This window comes from Canis lupus, chromosome 13 (assembly GCF_003254725.2).
Source record: "Canis lupus dingo isolate Sandy chromosome 13, ASM325472v2, whole genome shotgun sequence".
Classification (NCBI taxonomy): Eukaryota; Metazoa; Chordata; class Mammalia; order Carnivora; family Canidae; genus Canis; species Canis lupus.
Genome location: NC_064255.1, coordinates 42,046,422 through 42,058,477, shown reverse-complemented (window position 1 = coordinate 42,058,477; position 12,056 = coordinate 42,046,422). Strand labels below are relative to the sequence as shown.

The 12,056-nt window shown below is 34.5% G+C and overlaps 1 long non-coding RNA gene across 3 annotated transcripts in view; it reads right to left on the bottom strand.

Annotated features, from left to right (window-relative positions):
• Window positions 1-326: 326 nt before the first annotated feature.
• LOC112652223 (uncharacterized) overlaps window positions 327-12,056 on the bottom strand; it is a 248,027-nt gene continuing 236,297 nt past the window's right edge. For all 3 annotated transcript variants that reach the window (XR_007401654.1, XR_004814537.2, XR_004814547.2), the window contains one exon: window positions 327-674. This is a non-coding gene — a long non-coding RNA (uncharacterized LOC112652223). The remainder of the gene's footprint in view (window positions 675-12,056) is intronic.

Below are 12,056 nucleotides of genomic sequence, written 5' to 3'. Positions count from 1 at the left end.
GATGAACACAAGCAGCGGGGGGACCACCGAGAGGCACAGGCTCAAGGTCACATGGACAAACTCACCACCCAGTGTATCACTCCTTACTTGTACTCATGCAGCACGTTCTGATTAACCAAGCGACTTCCTAACAGGCATCCCAATAGGCCCTTCCAACAGCACCGTGAGAGGTGGGCAGCTCTCATTCCGTCAACGGGGGGGATTGACGCTAAGAGAATTCATGATGGGGACTCCATCCAAGAGCTTCAAAGCAGCCAGGACCATATCTAAAACAGCCACATGTTAAAAATGACTCTCTGAGATCTGTTTTATTACACCAACTTTTATTTCATATAAGAAAGTGACTGTGAATGCATCCATAAGAAATGACACAGAGAACAGAAAATAGTAAATGTTATACAGAAAAAAAAAAAAAATCAGGGTGCCCAGGAAAGTATGATTATTGGAAGTGCTCCAGACTGAATCTTTAGTGGAGTCCTCTCAACGAAAGGGTTTTTATTCCAGCAAATAAAGGAAATGGATCCACAACCAAAATTTCTCTCCAGCTATCATGCAGATGGTATTGCTCATCTTGGTTGAATTCGGTTGTAAGAGTCATCATTAAATGGTAATTAGAGTGGTTCAGTAGAATTTACTGAATGGCTCAGTAGAGTTTACCTGTGCAATTTCTCCATCTGTGGGGTGACACAGGAAGAACCGTTTTAAAACCTTTACATGGGATACAAGGAACATTTTTTTCTCTTGCCTGATGCTATCTTTTATAGCTGCTCCGTTGGCAAGATCCTGGGATTGCAAATGGGGCCACATACACACCCATAAACCCTCACCAAGACCAAGAAATGGTTCCAAAAGGGTCCTGTAGGGCTGATTTGCACTTTTAGCATCAGTCGTTTTCAGTAGTTTTCTGAGCTATACCATTTATTGGGTTATTAACATATCTTACCAGGAATCAAAGAATAGTGCTCCTTTTTATTTCTTCTCAGAGTGGATAGAGCTATAGCTCATTTAGCAGACTCTTCCCCCTTTCTCCCGTTCCACCTTACAACCAGACGTTCACTTGTTCTTTTACCTACTAGGACTGCAGTTGGACATCCTGGGAAATGTGAATGATTCTTTTAATGTAAATACTAGGATTTTTATTATTATTATTTTTTAAGATTTTATTTATTTACGAGAGAGAGAGACAGAGACAGAGACAGAGACACAGGCAGAGGGAGAAGCAGGCTCCATGAAGGGAGCCCGACGTGGGACTCGATCCCAGGACCCCGGGATCACACCTTGGGCCAAAGGTAGTGCTAAACTGCTGAGCCACTTGGGCTGCCCAAACTCTAGGGTTTTAAATATAGGTTTACAAATTAACTCATCTTTAAAGTTTTGGGAAAGTAATACCTACCTTAACACAAATTCTTGATGAATTATTTAATATCAATCAGATTAAATGACTTGGCATTTTACTTCCTCTAGTTTTCTTTATAGCCAAGGCATTCCTCATCACTGCAAAACTCTCAAAGGGCAGACTTAAACATCTTTACAAAGCCAGACCTTGAGTGCTTTTTAGGATAAAATAGATGCATTCTACTTAATATCTCTGTGGAAAGTAACTCTCAGCTTCCTTTCCGCAACATGTCCCTACACACTTCATTCTTTCATGTCATATCCCAGACCGTGTGCACCTGTACGTGTTTCTACATAAGTGCTGCTGCTTTGGTTGTCAGGAGCTTTACTGCAGAGTAATAAGTAATTTTAAATACCCATATAAGAATTTTCATGTTTTTTTTTTTTTTACACAAAGTAGAGAAATAAATACGTTGCTTTCTACTAAATTAGAAGCTCCATTAGGTTCTCCATCTTACTTATACTTTATTCCATTTTATTTTTTACGTCACCTTGATACTCAAAATTGTTATGCAGGCTGACTTGACACCAACTGCATTTACTTTAAAAATTGATTTGTGGAAAATAAGCATTATTATAGTGATCAGTCCTCTCATATAGGAATTCGATGCATCTCTGACTTCATTACAGTTTGGGTTCTTTAGGGTTTTTTTTCAATTATCTTTTAATATATGATTTGATAAAATTATGATACATATTAAAATATGCCCTAGATACGATTTTCCAAAACTTTCAAGATATATTCTTATTAAAGCTTATACTTAAGTGTTTAACATTTTTATTTCTTAGTGCAAATACTGTTCTGATTAGATGTAATATTTGTGGAACTATCATTTTATTATTTATTTTTAAAAGTTAAACCGTTTATTTTTATTATTTTTCTTCCATTGTGTTTTCTAAGTTATAATATCATGCACCTATGTTATTTTTTCTTTCCAGTAACTACATATTTAACTTTTTTTTCCTTAATGACATTTCTTAGAAATTTTAGAACAATTTTAAGGAATACTACCAAATATGTCACTCTTCTTATATTCATAACTATAAGTAGGAATGTCCATGGATTTTAATTTTCATGTATAATGGTGTCTCCTGGAGTAAAATAGGTTTTTATTCACTCTAAAATATTTAGTTAGGACAATTTTTTTTGTCAATTACTGTGCTGGCTTTGTGTGATAGGATAACTGCTACTTGAAATAGATTGAAAAATATATAGTGGGTCAGATAGAATAGAAGTTCATTTCTTAAAAAAAAAAAGAAGAAGTTCATTTCTTCTCATCACAGTACTAGGTGTACTTCAGGGTTCGTGGTGTTGTCCCATTCAATGCAGTTATTGAGACAATGCATGGTCATCCATCATCTACATGTGATTTCCAAGTAACCTTGAAGGTTTAATTAATTCCAAGCTGGAAGGGGATTAGAACAAGTAGTATTGGTTATAAGAAGTTTTTAGAGTGAGGTCTTAAAATTTCATATAAGTTAATAATAAATATTATACACACACATATATTATGATCACGTATATATCATGTTTATATATATTATATATCATGTAGATATCATGTATATATTATATATATGTCATCTATATGTGTGTATATATAAAATCATGTTTTCTTTATCCGTTCATCCATCGATGGGACACTTACATTGTGTTCATGTCTCAGCTGTTGTAAATAATGCCATAATGAACACGGAAATGCAGCTGTCTTTTCAAATCAATGATTTTTATTCCCTTTGGATAAATACCCAGAAGTGGAATTGATGGATCAAGTCATAACTTATTGGAATATATTATTGAAATGCTTTGTATGAAAGTTATTAATTCTACAACTTATGTTTATATTTTGTGAACCTATGAAGCAACTTGACCAAGAAGTTTTCTTACTTTCCACCCTACTTTGAAATGAGTTTCTATTCAAGAATCTTGTAAGGATTAAATGAGCTTAGACTAGTTGACTTGCACAGAATAGACTTTTAATAGTAGCTACCCAAAATATTATGAAAAGGATAAATTTCAACATACATATAGACTTACCTGTAGGATTTTTTTTTCTGTTGAAGAATTCTACGTTCAAAAAAAAAAAAAAGAATTTGGGGATCCCTGGGTGGCCCAGCAGTTTAGTGCCTGCCTTTGGCCCAGGGCATGATTCTAGAGCCCTGGGATCGAGTCCCACGTCAGGCTCCCTGCATGGAGCCTGCTTCTCCCTCTGCCTGTGTCTCTGCCTCTCCCCCTCTCTTCCTATGTCTATCATGAATAAAATAAAATCTTTTTAAACAAAGAATTCTATGTTCAAAATAATATTCAAACTCCTCAAATATCCACTCAATGTAGTGATAGTAAAAATAGTTTTGATAATATTTTGAAATTAAAGGCCAATTATAAAGTCCTTTTCTTTCCTATAACACACTCTGGCTTTTAGAGTCATATACAAATTCATTATTCATAATAATTTCAACTGACATCTCTACTACACTTGTTAAAAATAAAATTATATTTACCTGGTACATATTTAAAGAAAAAAAAATAGAAGAAATGCTAATGTTTCTCCAGGAGAGACAGAACCAGTTTGAACAGAAAGAAGCAAAATCAGAAAATAAATCATTATATTTAACTTCAGGTCTCAGAGGGTCAATAAAATGTTAAAAGACAAATTTTCCAGCTGAGAATTTTTTTGACAATTAAATGGCAAGATGTCAAATGTCAGACCATTCCAATGTCAAGAAGCAAGCAGAAACAATCTGCTTCCTTCTAGTATATGGCTAATGCCACATGGTGCAGGCTGAATAATCATTGAGAATACAATCATCCTCTGGTCACAATGACCTCTCTCAGAAATTATTTAGAGAACATTTTTTATCACTTTCACTTGTACTAAAGCTATTCATTGAACAAAATATTTTCTTCCAGCTTAATGCAGGAAAATCAAAATGTAATAAAGCCTGTGCAAACTAAATAAATGAGATGAAATTTGGGACATGACGAGACAAAAGGGTCAGAGGATTCCCTTCACATAAGGTAAAAGTCTGGTAAATTAGAAACAATCAAGATAGAATAGAGGTACATGTTCTTAAAGAATGGAACAAATATATATGTTATCAAACAAGACAGTAGCTAAAATTAATATCACATGTCTATAAAATGTAATGATCATACTTTTGTAATATAGCAGTAAAAATCTTCTAGGACTCAAGAGTTAACTAATCAGTCATCCCATTGTTCTTTTCTTTTCTTCAATTACTTGGGAGTATAATTAAATAGAATGAAAAACATTGGTGTTATGGACACACCAGTGAAATCATCACCAAATTCCAAATAGATAGCTATCACTCCTCATAGGTTCTTCATGTACCTTTATAATTAGTTTACTTCCTCCCCCCTCCTCCTCTCGCTGTCTGGATCCCTTCCTATGCATTGATGTACTTTTTTTTTTTTTTAATAATTGCAAACGTCTGTTGTGTTTATTCAAACATGTTACTGCATGGCATATATATTCTATATCGATCAACTCATTTACTCCTCACAACCCTTTGAACTAGAGATAATTATTATTCCCATTTTAGAGATCAAGAAATTACAATGCAGGGAGGTTTAAGAATCTTCCAAATTTATACAGAGAGCAAGTAACAAACACGCCAAGCAGTATGCATCCTAAATATAGGCCCTTTAACACCTACCACACATTGCCATACCCGTTTGAACTCCCCTATGGTCTAGTTCGATGACCATTAGGTAATACATCATTTTGTTTGTTTGGTTTTTATCTAAATTTTTATTTATTTAAATTAGCTATTAAATTAGTTAACATACAGTGCAATATTGCTTTCTGGAGTACAACTCAGTGATTCATCACTTACATACAACATCCAGTGCTCATCACTCTTTTTAATACCCATCACTCACCTAGCCCATCCCCCTCCACCTCCTTCTATCAACTCTCAGTTTGTTCTCTATCATTAAGAGTCATCTGTGGCTTGTTTCCCTCCCTCTCTCTCTCTCTCTCTCTCTCTCTCTCTTTTTTAAGATTTCATTTATTTATTTGGGAGAGAGAGAGAGAGAGTGAGTGAGAGAGAGCAGAAGCCAGGGAGAGAGGCAGAGGGAGATGTAGACTCCCCACTGAGCATAGAGCCCATGGGCTGATCACAGGACCCTGGGATCGTGACCTGAGCTGAAGGCAAATGCTTAACTGACTGAGCCACCCAGGTGCCCCTCTCTTTTCTTTTTCTTTTCTCCCTTCCCAAATATTCATCTGAGTAAGATAATATGGTATTTGTCTTTCTCTGGCTTATTTCACTTAGCATAATACACTCTAGCTCCATTCATGCATTGATGCACTTTTTATCATTATAGATTAGTTTGCATTTTCTAAATTTTTATATCAATATAATCATATAGTATGTACTATTTTTTTTAGTTTGGCTTATTCTACTCAGCATGAGTATTTTGACTTTCATTCATGTTGTTGTATGTATCAACAGACCATTCTTTTGCATTTGAGTATTGTTCTAATGTATCAATTTGTGAATTTATTCACCAGTTAATCCTTCATATCTAATTTTTAGGTATTGCAAAAAATTTGTCATGAACATTCATGTTGAAAGTTTAAGATTTATGTATTTATGTATTTATTTATTTACTTGAGAGAGAGAGAGAGAGTGAGAGAGCAGGTGAGTGGGCAGAGGGAGAGAAAATCTCCAGTAGACTTTGCGTTGAATGTGTAGCCCAGCACAGGGCTCGGTCTCAGAACCCTGGGGTCAACTTGAGCTGAAACCAAGAGTCTGGAGCTCAACCAACTGCACCAACCAGGAACTCTTCATGTTCAAATCTTCGTATGAGCATATGTTTTTACTTACTCTTGGTAAATACTTAGAAATAGAAGGCAAGACCACATAATAGGTGTATGTTTAAATGCTAACTGTTCCATGATTTAGTTGTACAATCCTGCATTCATAGTAGGAAGCGTATGAAAGTTCTAATTCTTCATATCTTCATCAGCATTTGTTATGGTTAGTCATCTAATGGGTATGCAGCAGTATCTCCTTGTGGCTTTAATGGCATTCCCCTAATTATTACAACACTGGACATTTTTTCCTATGCTTGTCATTCTTATATTTTCTTGTGTTAAGTGCCCCTTTAAATGTTTTTCCCATTTTTTATTGCAGCATGTTTACTTACTGAGTTATGAGAATTCATTATATTCTGGATAGGAGTCCAGATTTGTTCCCTTTACAAAATATTGAGACTTTCTGCATCCTTTTCCGTATGAATTTTAAAATCAGCTTGTAAATTTCTACTAAAAACATTTGCTGGGATTTTAATTGGAATTGTGTTGAATCTATAGCTCGACTGGAGAGAATTAGCATCTCAGCAATCTGAGTCTTCCAACCTATGAATATGGTATATCCCTCTATTTACTGTCTAATTTCTCTCTTCCATGATTCTAGTTCTTCAGTTTGCATGCCTTGCACATCATTTTCAGAATTATTGCCAAGCATTTCACATTCTGACGCTATGGTCGATAGTATTTTTCAGGCCTTCTATATTCTTATTTATTTTCTTTCTGTCCTTTTGTCATTTATTAGGAGACAGAAATTGAAATCATGGACTATAACTGTGAATTCTTTTATTTCTTTATCCAGTTCTACCAGTTTTTGCTTCATGTGTTTGGATCCTCTGCTATTAGACTGCCCACATTTAATATAATTAGTGGCATAGTTAGGTTTAATTATTATCATTTTTAAAAATTATTATCATTTTTTGTTTTCTCTTTCTCATCTGTATTTTTTTCTCCTTTTTTCCTTATCTGCCATTTTTGTACTTTTTATACTTTTGTTATATCTCTTTTGCTGGTTCAGTAGCTATAACTGTTCATTTTGTTATTTTAGTGATTACCTTAGAATTTAAGTATAGCAATCTAGCATCAAAGGATACTTTCATATATATAACATATGAGTTCGTTAAATAATTAAAAATAGAATTAACATATGAGGCAGTGTTCCTACTTCTAAGCATACACCTGAAAGAATTGAAAGCAGAAACTCAAACCAGTATGTGTACACCCATACTTAGAGCAGCATTATTTACAATTGCCAGAATGTGGGAGTAACCCAAGTTTCCACTGATGGATAAATAAATGAATAAAACATATACATATATAAAATGAAATATTATTCCTCTTTACAAAAGAAGAATATTCTGATGCATACTACAACATATGTGAACCCTAAGGACATTTTGCAATGAAATAAGTACATCACTGAGACAAATACTATATGATTTAATTCATATAAGGTAGTCAAATAAATAGATTCAGAAAGTTTAGTGGTGATTGCTAAGGCTTTGAGATAGGGAGAATGGGAGTTATTGTTTAACAGGTACAGAGTTTCAGTTTTCCAAGATGAAAAGTGTTGTGGGTGGTTGATCATGATATTAACAACACAACATGTGAATGTACCTAATGCTGCCAAACAATACTTAAATACAGTTAGGATGGCGATTTTATGTTATATGTATTTTACTACAATTTAAGAAATAGGCAGTGGGGCAGATTTTGGTTATAGACTTATACTCCTGATATGAGTAATAATTAGACGAATAGATGTTTACATGTCTACAGAGTAGAGGTACGGTTTTTAATCCCCACTTCTCAGATGTTTTCCCAAAATTCTTAAAATAGATTGAATGGAAAATGCTATCAGTACTAACAACTCTGAGAGTTAAAAACTCCAGAGGATCCAATCATATGGGGCCCCCAGAGTATCATGAGATTTAACTCCAGGAGCTGAACCAGATTCACAATAAACATCAGAGAAAAAGCCCGCCAGGCTTCTGACAAGGGGGAGGAGAAAAAGGATTCATTTTGAGGTACATCAGAGCACCGTGTTCTTCTTAACAAGGCCTGACCTCAGAAGAAACTGATTAACTAGAGCCTAATCCTTTAACGTATTATGAGACCTACATGATGATCTAGTGAAGGGAAATACTCAATTCCAGCCAATTCTGGTATTCCATATAGGAAAAGGGAAATACCCTAAGTCCAGCCCTAAATATTCTGTTCCACATAAGGAAACACACATGTGAAGTTCACAGTCCCCAGGCATAGGCTTACTAAAAGAAGGAGGCCTAATTATCAGACTATGAAATGCTTCTCCTCCCCTTACATCTCATCACCACATTAGTAAAGGCCTTTGTACAATAGTTCCTTTTATCTGGTATGTCATGCCCAGTTATCAAGAAAAATTACAGGCATACCAAGAATCAAAAAAGTACAATCAATTTGAAGAGACAGAGCAAGCATCAGAACCAGACATCACAGGATGTTGCAATTATCGACCGAGAATTTAAAACAGCTATGATTAATATGCTAAGGGCACAAATGGATAATATGGACAGCATGCAAGATGGACAATGGAAGCAGAGATATGGAAATCTTAAGAAAGAACCAAAAAGAAATACAAAAGATAAAAAAGCACTATAACATAAATGAAAGTACTGAATGTATTTTGAAATTAAAAATAACGTATTTGATTTTATACATATATGTATCTATATACACTTATGTCTGCTGGTATGTAAGTAAAATGAATGATGCAATGATACAAGGAAAGAGAGGAAAGAATTAGGATTATTTAGTTATTATAAAGTGCTCACACTATTGGAAGTATGTTAATATTATTTGAAAGTGGACTTGGATTAGTTGTAAATGCATATTGCAAAGACTAGGGCCACCACTAAAAAAAGGAACTAAGGAAGTATAACTGGCATGGTAAGAAAGGAATCATATAGGAATCAAATAAAATGCTCAGGTAAAACCACAAAAGAAGAAAAAGTCTAGAAAACAAAAATGAGAAGAGTACAAGGGAAACAAATAGAAAACAGAAACAAATATGGTGGATATAAATCAAATATATAAATAATTATTTTGAATGCCAATGATTTAAAAATGCCAGTTAAAAGACAAATTACCAGAGAGGGTACAAAAACACCACTCAACTGTATGTTGTCTCCAAGAAACCCACAAAAAATTAAGAAATATATGAATTAAAAGTAAATGGATGGAAAAAAATAAACCATTTTAGCACTAAACAAAAGAAAGCAGAAGCAGCTATATTAATTTCAGACAAAGCAGACTTCAAAGCAAGGAAAGGTATGAAAAATGAAGAATGGCATTATATAATGACAGTAGAGTCAGTTCTCCAAGAAGACATAAACAATACTCAACATGTATGTGCATAACAACAGGCATCAAACTATATACGACAAAAACTGATAGATCTGCAAGGCTAACTGAAAAGCAGAAAGAGGACATACATTTACTAGAAAATAAGATAAAACATACACATTGGGAAGGAAGACATAAAACTGTTTTTGTTCATAGATGACATGATCGTCCACATAGAAAATTCAAAATAATCCATTAATAAACTAGAATAAGTGATTAGAGTAAGTTTGCAAGATACAAGGTTAATATACAAAATTTTATTTCTTTCCAATATATATAAATGATCCAGTAGAATTCAAAAATAAAAACACAATACCATTTATACTAGCTCCTTCCCTAAAAATGCAATACTTAGGTATAAGTCTAACAAAATATCTTCAATATCTACATGAGGCAAACTATGGAACTCTGATGAGCAAAATCAAAGAACTAAATAAATGGAGACATATCTTATGTTCATGGATGGGAGAACCCAATATTGTCAAGATGCCAGTTCTTTCCTATTTGAGATACAGATTCAATGCAATTCTAATCAAAATACTGGCAAGTACAATGTGGTATTGAAAAAAGAACAAAGAAATGAATGGAACAGAACAGAGAGCTCAGGAAAGGACCCCCATAAATATAATCAACTGGTCGTTGACAAAGGTCTAAAGGCAACACAATGGAACAAAGAGAGTTTCTTCAACAAATGGTACCAAGACAACTGAACATCAACATACAAATAAATCTTGACACAAAACTTAGACCCTCCACAAAAGAATTAACTCAAAATCAATCAGAAACCAAAATATAAAACACAAAACTTTAAAACTCCTAAATGATAATATAGGAGAAAACATAGGTGACCTTGGGTATGGGAATACTTGTTAGAGACACACCAAAGACCTAATCTATTTTTTAAAAATATTTTATTTAATTTATTCATGAGAGACATAAAGAGAGGCAGAGACAGAGGCAGAGGGAGAAGCAGGCTCTCTGCGGGGAGCCCGATGTGGGACTCAATTCCAGGACCCTGGGATCACTCCCTGAGCCTATGGCAGATGCTCAACCACTGAGCCACCCAGGCATCCCAGACTCAGTCTATTAAAGAAATACTTGATAAGCTAGATTTCATTAAAATGTAAAATTTCTGCCCTGGGAAAGACACTAACAAGAGAATGCAAAGACAGGCCATAGGCTTGGGAAAAGAATCTCCAAAAATAGCAGAAACTATTAAAATGCAATAAGAAAACAACCAAATCTAAAAATGGGCCAAAGACTTTAACAGACGCCTCACTAAAGATAATATAGAGATGACAAATAAACATATAAAAAGATGTTCCACATCGTGAATCATCAGGGAAATACAATGAGATACCACTGCACACCTTTTAGAGTGGCCAAAATCCAGAACACTGAGGACACCAAAACTGGCAACGATGTGGAACAGGAACTCTTATACATTACTAGTGAAATACAAAACTTCCCAGCCACTTTGGAAGACATTTTGGTGGTTTCTTAAAAACTAAACATACTCTTGCCATGCAACCTGGTGCTGTGCTCCTTAATAAACACCCATAGGATTTAAAAATTTATCTTCACAAAAAAAAACCTGCATACAGATGGGCATCCATACACATTTTTATCCATAATTGCCAAAACTTGGAAGCAACCAGGATGTCCAGTGGGTAAAAGGAAAAAGATATTGTGGTAATCCAACAATAAAATATTCTTCATTGCTAAAGAGAAATGAGTTGTTGAGTTGTCAAGACATGAGAAGAAATGGAGCGAATTTGCATGCATATTACTGAGGAATGAAGCTAAACTGAAAAGGCTACCTACCGTATGATTGCAGCGAAGCAACATTCTAAAAAGGCAAAACCATGCAGACAATAAGTTCAGTGGTTTCCAGGAATAGGGGAAGGAATAAAGATAAATGGGTAGAGCACAGAGGATTTTTAGGGCTGTGGAAATACTATATTTACATACTATAAAATATTATAATGATAAATATATATCATTATACATTTGTCTAAACCCATAGGATGTACACCACCAAACGTTAACTGTAATGCAAACTGGGAACTGTGAGTGATAATGTGTTAATGTAGGTTCATCCTTGGTAAAAACAAACAAACAAACAAACAAACAAAAACCAAACCAACGAAAAAAAACCACCACAAAGCAAAGCAAAACAAAGTGCCATTCTGAAGAGGGCTGCTGCTGCTTGGGGTAGCTACACTTGTATGGGGGCAGGGGATATACAAGAAATATTTATACCTTCTCTTAATTTTGTTGTAAACCTCAACTACCCCCCAAAAATTAAGCCTTTGAACAAATGATAAAAAAAAAAATGTTCTATTGGAATTGGAGTTGGATAAGTGGACTATGCCAAAGAAGTGGAGTTCAAATCTTAATTATCGTTGAATCTGATAAATTAATCCAATCAGCTCTTTC